Below are 10,929 nucleotides of genomic sequence, written 5' to 3' on the forward strand. Positions count from 1 at the left end.
AATGAAAGATCCTTATGGAAATTAGACTGAACTGCTGATTACAGGAGAAGTCTAACGATCAAATGATTTAGCACACTGATTCCTAGAATTTAAATTTAACTGGACTGAATGCAGGACTTTATATCTAGAAATATTTAGTGTTTGAACTATTTATTTCCTTCAAAATAATACTAAAAGAACCATGACTGTACAGCATAGGGTATTGTGGCTCAACAAATTGAATTTTCCACTTTGCTTCCTGAAAATAGTGTTGTCTTCACTCCCTTCATTGCCACTGCAGTGCCTGATCAAAATAATATTAAAATATTGCTTAAGCACTATGTTTACTTGCTGAATAGGAGTGCGCTCTGCAACTTACTAAATTTAATTCTTGATAAGATGTTGCATTTGAAATCTATTATGAAGAATGGTTATGAGTTTGTAAGCTTTGTGGCTCAAATGAATGGAGACTTTCATGCCCAAAGAAAGAAACCAAAAAAGCACAAACTGACTTTTAAGGTAGTACAGTAAGGGATGTTCCTCTCCATTTAACAGTACAGTTATCTCAATAACATTATTTAAATAGTTGAGGATTCAGTATTTTCTCACTAAAATCAGAGAGAGGAAATCTGTAAGTCAGAATTAATATAGATAGAAGAAATAAGCATGGATATTGATGAGATCATTATAGATAATGAAGTCTTTATTGGTGAACTGAATATTACAATTTTTCATACAGAGAAATAGATAAAGCAGATTGGATTAAAATGCAACCTATAGAGCATCTCAGTTTTTAAATGCAATTCAGTACAAGAATATTAATGAAATTAAAAGTAGAACTAAATTAGACTTCATGCAACACTGATATTTACTATAAAAACCTCTATTGAGATATGCTATTTTATCTTAATAAATAGGAAGTTGACAAAGTATTGCATAAGAACGTCTTTTCTCCTTTGCTCTGATTTACTAAACGTGGAATTTTTAAAAATAGTATCAAAATCACTCACCTTTTTTGTCACATTTTTTGGAAAACTGCATTTTAGCAGCTTCGTCTCCTGGATTTGTATGATATCAGCCAGTAATTATGGTTCACATATACTGTAGTTTAATGAAATCATAAAGGCCTTTCTCCTCCCTTTCCTTGGCAAAAGAGTATCCCATTACATCATTGCTTCACATGCATTCATTCTTTTCAATATTGTTGGCTGCTTCAGGTTAACTACCAAAATTATTTGCCTGAGAAGCAAGATTTAATTGTCTTACAACTACCTCTGTGAAATACAATAGGGATAACAAGTACCCATTGATTATGCTATTGGATAGAATGAGGGCCCTTATTCTTCCATTTCTCATTCATTTTTGTCAGTGCATTTCCTTTGAAAGAGACCAAATGGGTCCCAGCAGGTGAAAGCAAAGAAAAGTGAAAGGGGTCCTTTGATGAATGACAATAATGGGGCCCACCCCCTCCTCTCACTCCTCCCATTTTTGTAGATTATAAAACCTTATTAAATCATGCCCTGTTAGATGTTGATTGAGAGGGAGTTAGCTTAAACCACCAATTGTGGCATGGAAAACTGTGCTTTCGTCAATGAGAACTAAGCTCTTCTAAGCCACTTCCCTAAGCTTTGTATTCTAGATACTATTTTTTTTACAAACCTCAAACCAAGATACAGAAACTATGTTCCAGTATAGACAGTTACCTCAGTCTCAGTGTCTTTCAGTCCTCACAGTAAGACACTGTAATTGTTCTGCTATTGCAAGAACAGTCAAACTCTTCTCGGAGAGAAATTGGGATATTATAACACCTGTTGCTAATTTCAAGAGCATCACAAAGGACATGTAAAAATAGGGTACCTCCTTCCTTCTTTCAGAGTTTGACAGTTAAGAATAATATTTCTTAAGAGAATAGTTAATGTTAGACCACTTGGGTTTCAAAGTTTTTATATCAGAATCTTTAACCTTACTTCAAATATCAATTCTATGACAACACATCTACTTTAACTGTGCCTTTCACAGGATATTTTGGAATGCTATATTTTAGTATTAATTTACTTCCAAGTATGGATGCTTACTCTTTTTATCACTCCGTACGTGTGTGTACATGTGTACATACACATATACATGCATATACATTTGCCAGTGTGCTATACTCAACTGTATACTTGTTCCATAAAAATATAGTTCTGCTTTAATGGGCAATTAAAGGTGGCCTCCTACAGAATTAAGAGCATAATTTACAGTATAGAAACAAAGACATAAATAGTTATAGTTCTAAACAAACAAATTATACTAATTGATGTCTGCATGGTATAGGCTGGATTTAAGAGATATCTCTCAAATTACTTGCTAGAGCAGGATAAAATCACTGATATCACTGAATCTTATTTAATATCCTCCTATAAAATTATAAGGGATATATTTTAATAGTCTGATCAAAACGTACACACACACACACACACACACACACAAAGCAAATGAAGCAAATGTGATCTGGCATTCAAAGAGAAACTCGTGTCACCCTTTTTAGTCACTGAAATGTTTTGATGTCTGATGGTTTAAAAACTTACCGATACGCACTCATCAATGAGATAGCTTACAATATCAATGCAAAAAAAAGTATTAGAGTTTTTGCTGTTGCTAATATTCTGCATGTTTAAAATATTAGTATCAAAACCCATCTGACAGATGAAAATCTTTCTGAGCAGGCAAAATACTGCTGTGATAAAAGAAATGTGATGAGACATGAAAGAGATGCATAGAGAGTGAATGCTTTTGAGAGGGAGGCATACAAAAGAAAAGAATTAATTACCTTTTCATCATATGTTTATGCCCATATTGATTCTTTTGATTGATCTATATGCTTTTTACTCTAATAGTTGCTTTGCCTCTGTTTATTTGTCTCCCTCATGTGATGTCTATCAATGTTCACCTTTGATGTTGTACAATGGCTGCTGCAAATCTTCCATTCAGCAGCAAAATCTCCATGGAACAAATGCAGGGATAAATATTTTGATTTAATTGTAAAGTTAGAAACCATTCATAATTTTATTTTTAAAGGTACACATTGCATTGTGCAGTAGCATTTAGCTGGGAGGAGTTCTGATCTATGTGACTTATATCTCTGTGTGCTATATGACAATTTCCCTACCAAATTTTCTAAATAGAATGCACCTACCAAACAATTATACTTTTTTTTCCCAAATGCCACTCCAGATGAACTGGCTGAATTATAATGGCATTACATTGTTAATTATTTTATTTACTTGACTTTTCAAAGAAAAATACTACTTGATTTCTATTAATACATTAGAAGTAAAGATAGAATTGGGTATTCTTCTTATATTTAAGCTTGTACAGTATACAAATGTCCTAATTCATTTCTTTTGGGAAATGTACCTGTGCATTATATAACGAAGGCAAATAAATGTTAACAGATTGAAGGAAGAAATGACACTTATTATTTTCTTAAGAGTTCATTGTCTTGAAATAGATTCTTACACACCTTTCCTCCAAATTACATTATGTATTCTGAAAAATACAGTTGTCAACTAATTGAAGATAAGCTATAATGAACTATTGTGCTTGCCCTTATTGCTTACCAATTATCTACAGTGATTATAATTATGACCAATATTTTTCTTTTCTTGGAAGCACTTGGGCAATAATTTGCTTATAGTTATGTTATTATTGTACTATATTGTTCTGCAAATAAGTTCTCTACATATTAGCTGCATTCTGAAGTGGGATGAATACAAAAGCACTTAGAATTTTTAATGAATTCCAATAGCCTCTGTGTTGTATGATATAGATGTTCTTGATTTCTTCTGCTATTTACCTCCACTCCAGTTTCAGATTGTAAATGAATTATGTCAGCTACAATATCTGTCAGTGCAAAACCATGAATAAGCAGATTGTCTTATATAACAGGCCGCTTTTCACAGTCAGATGGAAGCCACCGACTACATTAAATACAACTATTTAATACTGTTCTAACTTAGGGACCAGCTTCCAATGATACAGAATCAAAATAAACCAGTCCCAGTAAGGCCAGTTAAGCCAATACAAAGACATATGAATTGGAAAAAAATGAGATGCCAGATAAATTTGGTTTCCTTTTCCCTTTCATCATGTCTAACAACGATGTGATAGCAATAGCAATAGAGTTATATACTGCTTCACAGTGCTGTACAGCTTCTCTAAGCAGTTTACAAAGTCAGCATAAGGCCCCCACAATCTGGGTCCTCATGTTACTGACTTGGAAGGATGGAAGACTGAGTCAACCTTGAGCCAGCAAGACTCGGACTGTTGAACTACTTGGCAGTCAGCAGAATTAGCCTGCAATACTGCTTTCTAACCACTGTGCTACCATGGCTCTGATGATGACGTTACAGATGCCCTGCAAGGATGCTGTTCCATAAGGCATGGCAGAATATGTCAAGAAGGCTGCCCACATAAACGTATATATCATCCATAAAAAAAACAGGCAGAGTCTAATAGTTCATGTTGTCAGTCACGTTGTTATGACCTCCAACTTGGCTTTTTTATTATAATCTGTCAGATAATCCTGTTTATAGCCATGCATCTCCTTTACATTACTATAATATACAATTTTATTCATTTCATATTTTATTCAGTTTGAATGCTGCCCAACTCCAACCAATCCTGAGAGGGATGCTTACAAAAATAAAATAACCTTAAAGGAAATAACATCAAATTACCCTAACCAAAACAAGTACAAATATGTCTGTTAAGAACACTATCACAAGCTGCTTGGTATTCATATAACTACATGCAGTTTTGATAGTGTTCTTAATGTTGTGATGAACATTTTCGAATTTATATTCATTGATTCTCTTGTGAGTTGCAAAAATGTTCTAGATGTTCTTTAAACATTTTGACCATACTTAGAAAGAGATAAAACATATTGCAACAGCAATAAAGAGTTTGCAGCAAAATCTGGGTATAGATGTATAACCAATGGTAGTATAGTTCCTGTCCTTTTGGAGGTTTTCTTGTGTTGCACATTTAAGGTACTAAGTATCAGACAGTCTTTGTTTTCCTAGAATCTTAAAATTTCAGCTGAGATGAGATGAGTGCTAATGAGGATAATGTACTCTTTTGAAGCATTTATTTAGCATCCAGTGAAATTCCTGCAAGGGCAGAAGATAAATGTGGAAAAACCAAAAAAGCTATGAACAACATAGTGTAGAAATATTGTACAAATCACTAGCATTTATGCTTCCATCATGAAGTTTTCAATTGTACCTAATTTAAAAATCACCTTCAAGAATGCTAATCCTGTTACATGTATAATTCTTCTGTTTCTCCTTTAATAACACCATAACATCACCTAACCATTGCTGAAATGATGTGAAACACATCTTCATTACTGCTATTTAGGTACAACATATTTAGATGACAGTAAATTTGTTCTAGAGTAGACTAATCATATATAACTCACTAATGGGGAAATTGTCCCTGTTTGTCTCATTTTTGTTCTTTGAACTCTAAGATTAAGATTAATATTAATATTAAGATTTAGTTTATTTGTATGCTGCCCTTCTCTGGGAGGGACTCAGGGCGGCGAACAACTCAAAGGGGGAAAAGGGGAACATAAAACACAATACGCATGATTAAAATAAACAAGAATCATACAACCATACAAGTCGATAGGGGAGGGGAACTCATCAACCCCAGGCCTGCCGGCACAGCCAGGTTTTGACGGCTTTCTGGAAGGCCTGGAGAGAGGTGAGGGTCCGAATCTCCGCGGGGAGTTTGTTCCACAGGGCCGGAGCTGCCACAGAGAAGGCCCTCCCCCTGGTAGTAGCCAGGTGGCATTGGCTGGTGGATGGAACCTGGAGGAGGTCGACCCTGTGTGATCTAACGGGTCTTTGGGAGGTAATTGGCAGCAGGCGGTCTCTCAAGTACGCAGGTCCAATACCATGAAGGGCTTTATAAGTTATGACTAGCACTTTGAAGCGTATCCAGAGACCGATCGGTAGCCAGTGCAGCTCATGGAGGATAGGTGTAGCATGAGTGTACTGAGGTGCATCCACAATCGCTTGCACGGCTGCATTCTGGACGAGTTGAAGTCTCCAAATACTCTTCAAGGGCTGCCCCATGTAGAGCGCATTGCAGTAGTCCAGTCTTGAGGTCATGAGGGCGTGAGTGACTGTTGCGAGTGTCTCCCGGTTCAGGTAGGGACGCAACTGGTGCACCAGGCGAACCTGGGCAAATGCCCCCCTGGTCACAGCCGACAGATGATGTTCCAAAGTCAGCTGTGGGTCCAGGAGGAGGGGCATAAATTTTCACCCCCCAGCCTCTAGTATTTTTATAGTAGCTACTTCTTTGTGCCACATTTCAAGCTCTAGGGAATATGCTGGTGCATAACTTCCAATTGCTAAAATATATAACAAAATGTTTCCTCTTATTTTAAACTGAATTTATGTGGGTTTTTCATTCTCTTCTGCCCTCCTTAGGGTAATAGTAACCGTTCTATTTATGTTGTAGTTTAAATCCATGGTAGAATCTGATGTGGTTGTCCAATAATTGAATTTATAATTTTATTACACCAATTTATACCCCATCTCTAGATAGCAATGGTTACTGGCAACTGCCTGGACAGGTCCATATAGTTTTCTCCATATGGTTTTTCAGAAATGGTTTTGAGAGAGAGTGGCTAGCCCAGTCTCAGTCAGCTGGTGAACTGGCTAACTGGGTTTCAGATAGGGGAGAATGTGGAGAAGAAAACGTGATTCTGATTTTGCAACGGTTTTGTTAAAATTCTAATGTAGACTGCACCATTATATTAGCAAAATTTGGGCATTTAATTTTCTGTTAAAAACTAAAAGTTGATGATATTTTTATAACACACATTTAATGTGAATGTTAAATTATACACTGTTACATTGAGTTAACATGTTTCACATTGATATATTTTTATTCACTTGTTAAAAGTTCCTCTTCCATGAATGCTTGCAACAATGAGGCATTTAGTTGCTACTTCTGCATACCAGAGAATGATTATTCTAGTCAAGAAACCCAATTTCCATACATTACAATTATTTGGGATTGTTTCTAATATATGATAAAATAAGGGAGACGTAGGCTTTCTTCTTCAATTTGCTGGAGTTATTTTATGTTATTAAGTTACAGGACTTTCACTGTGAACCAAATTCCTGAAATCAGTGAATTTATTGCTAGGTAATGATTTCAGCAGACTAAGAAGGGAGGGACATCACTAGCTTATTTAACTTCAAAACAGCCATCACCTAAATTCTATTTGAAATAACTTGAATAGCAAAACAATAAACCATGAAGACACCAAGATATTTTGATCGTAATACAGAACCTTGTTTAAGTGGTTAGACACAACACTTTGAATATGGATAAGTGACATGATTATAAAATCAATAAAAGAAAAGCACTTATGTGACCTCTTCCAGCCTCTGGAGATGCTATAATGTTTTCAGATTGATGCTAGAAGATTCTTCCCAATTGGGCTTACAAAGTGGAGTAAAATACTACAGTATGCACTCAAGAAGGCAGATTTCAGCTTTAACTAATAAGGCAAACAAAAAGGAAGCATATAGTCAGATCAGAATGGTTTTACTGACATCTCCATCCTTCTCCCCGCCACATATTCTATTGCTTATTACAGGTGGTCCTCAACTTATGACCACAATTAAGCCCAAAACATATGTTGTTAAGTGAAAATGGTGTTAAGCGAATGTTCTTGCCACATTTATTAAGCGAATCACTGCAGTTGTTAAATTAGTAACATCATTGTTAAATGAATATGGGTTCTCCATTGACTTTGCTTGTCGAAAGGACACAAAATGACTCCTGAACACTGCAATTATCATAAATATAAGTCAGTTGTCAAGTATCTGAATGTAAATCGCATGACCATTGGGATGCTGCAATGGTCATAAGTATGAAAAATGGTGATAAGTCACTATTTTCCATGCCATTGTAACTTCAAATGGTTACTAAATGAACTGTTGTAATTTGAGAACAGAAGTGGTATTCTGCTGGTTTGCCCCGGTTTGGGCGAATTGGTAGTGGCAGGGTCGTGAGGCTCCGCCCACCCACCCAGACATAATCACGGACCTTCTGCGCATGTGCACGTGTTCCCGCTACCAAATCAGTAGTGAAGAAAAGACGATACCATTACTGGTTGAGAACTACCTGTATTGAAAAATAAGAGGGCACCTTTTGTTTATAACCATTAACTGAACCAAAGTTCCGTTATGCAAATTAGGATCTCAGCCTCATATTATTTTCGGATGCTATCTCTTTCAGGATGGTCATGTATTGCCTATGCATTGGCAGTAAAGAAAGGGAAAGGGGAAAGGGGAAAGGGGAAAGGGGAAAGGGGAAAGGGGAAAGGGGAAAGGGGAAAGGGGAAAGGGGAAAGGGGAAAGGGGAAAAGAAAGGAAAGGAAAGGAAAGGAAAGGAAAGGAAAGGAAAGGAAAGGAAAGGAAAAAGACACTAAAAATTTAGACTTGCATAGAATTTGCACAGTTGAATCAATAACTGTGTCCATATGTTTGGAAGCTAACTTAGATTCTAGTACTGTCTATATCTGTCAAGACACTTCTTATTTTAGGCTACATCCATTTTTTTTAAAAAATCAACATCTAGCGTTGTTAACAGATTTGCATATAATCCAGCAAATGGTATTATAATTCAAAATGAATATTTTTTTTGGTATTTCCTTCAATATTTTTTTTGCCTTGGCAATAATAGTTGAAGTTGAATGATGAGTTAACGATGTAAGACGACAAATAAAATCTATATTTTCCAGATTAATAGGATTCTTTCCCTCATTTCTCCTGGAATTCTACCTTTTTATGGCATTTCACCATTTTATCTGATTTCCCTTAAGAAAGTACAAGCTCATAACACATTTATATTTGAAAGTATATGTATAATTATTCTATTACTCCAGAGAAAAATTCCATTTCAGTTTAGTTTTAACCATGTAAAAAGGAAATCTTTGAAATTCTGGCATATGTATTTTTGTAGAATGATTTTTATTTTCTTTCCTGATATCATTTACTCTTTTTTGACTAGCCTATCCAGGTGTAAGAGAAAAATGATAGCACCTGTAAGCAGAGTGAAAAGAGGGATCAGCCTAGAATTCCTATGTAACCACAAGTGAATTAAGTCCAACTACTCCCCATTCAGTGCAATTTACCCTTATTTATTCCTAACCAGGTGCTGACCATTAGTTCAGAAGATTCCTGTGCATAGACTTTTAGCAATAAATCAGCTTAATGGAAGCCATAATGTGGACCTGGTCTTTTGCACCAGATAGCATATGTTTCAACTAAAGATGGGATATAGATTATCTGTCAGAAAAATCAAATATATTGCCAAATAAGTAGACAGCTTTTGTTCTCTTTTTATTTCTATATGCATAAATACTTACTGTAAGTATATCAGTTGCATTGGAAGCATGGTATTTTTCTTTCTTTTCTATTAAAAGCTATCTTTAATGCAATTTTCATCTTGAATGAATCATATGATGGGATACAAACTTGTTATCAGTGAAATCCTAAATATGATGTCACCTAATGAAGTCTACAAATCCGCTTTCAAAAACAAAGATGTGGCCAATAAGTTAGATATAACAACTAGATTTATCTGTGCAGAATAGGGAACCATCTTGACCCAAAGGAAGAATTCCATTAACAGGGTACCATTGATCTCAGAGAACATCTTTTATCATCTACTGTACTTTAATGGAATGGGGAATGATGAAAAGAGCTTGATCCCAAGGAACCAACTGATCCCAAGAAACCAAAGAGCTGGTTCCTAATGGAGGATTTAATAATACAACTATTGCAAAAGGCTCTACACAAAAGGCTGGGAATTTTTCCCCATATAACAAACATCATTGAAGGCAGCTTTTATAGTGTTGTTACTTATTTTCCTTCTCTTTTTCTTTTCAGGAATTTTTTCCAGAATGCCAACAAGATCAACAACAACAACAAAAACTACATGGAACTCCAACATCAGTAGAATCATTTTGGCATTTCTACAAATGAAAAATGATAGCTTTGATATTTTCTTTCCTCTCTTACCTTAAAGTAAAAGTTTATTCTAAACTTTTCTCTTTCCCTTTTCTTTATGCCTCAAGATTTTTCTTAGCATATGATACATAATTTTAATCTCATAACTTCCATCTCATTTACATCTCATCACCACATAATTAATAGAGGCCTGACTAGCAAGAGTGAAACATACTGTTTATGAATTTCAGCTGTAGCTGTCTGAAATTCACTTTGCGGTGAACATGAGAATTTTGTGGATATGACCCAACTCCATTTTGGTGACAATGCAAGAAGAAACAGCAAGTTCTGTTCCTGAGTCACCCACTATTGTTAGTTTTGTCAGCATGAAAAACGAGCATGCATTAGTCATATATATATATATATATATATATATATATATATATATATATATATATATATATATATATATATATATATATATATATATATATATATATATATATATATATATATATATATATATATATATATATATATGGGTGATGAATGTAACCAACATCTGGAATGGGAAGGGCAACAAAAACAGTAGAAGGAGATTTTTTTTGGTAAATTCTAGAATGTCTAAAAATTGTTATGAAATTTGGAACTATTTGTGAATGTTGTTGCAACAAAAATCAATGAATCAACCATCAACAGTAAAGGTGTGAAGATTCCAAAAGATGACCTAATTAATTTACGAGCCTTGAGACAAAATTCAAAAGAAATCCATTCATTTAATAGGATCAACATTTTGGCATGTTCTTCTGTGGAGCCGAAACTGATATCCGCTTAATTGCATTTGAACTTTACCCCCCTTCTGTCTGTGTCATAAATCACATCCACCAAAAAGGTGCTGTGGCAGGCTATGAACATGCGCATTTCACAC

The 10,929-nt window shown here is 35.1% G+C and overlaps 1 long non-coding RNA gene across 1 annotated transcript in view; it reads left to right on the forward strand.

Moving 5' to 3' along the window:
* Positions 1 to 10,419, forward strand: part of LOC148045342 (uncharacterized) — a 113,971-nt gene extending 103,552 nt beyond the window's left edge. Inside the window, exon 4 of the long non-coding RNA XR_015696566.1 lies at positions 9,942 to 10,419. This is a non-coding gene — a long non-coding RNA (uncharacterized LOC148045342). The remainder of the gene's footprint in view (positions 1 to 9,941) is intronic.
* The last annotated feature ends 510 nt before the right edge of the window (positions 10,420 to 10,929 follow it).

Source organism: Thamnophis sirtalis, unplaced genomic scaffold (genome assembly GCF_051295495.1).
Source record: "Thamnophis sirtalis isolate CommonGarterSnake01/CBP01778 unplaced genomic scaffold, rThaSir2_p1.2 scaffold_5, whole genome shotgun sequence".
In the NCBI taxonomy this organism is placed as follows: Eukaryota; Metazoa; Chordata; class Lepidosauria; order Squamata; family Natricidae; genus Thamnophis; species Thamnophis sirtalis.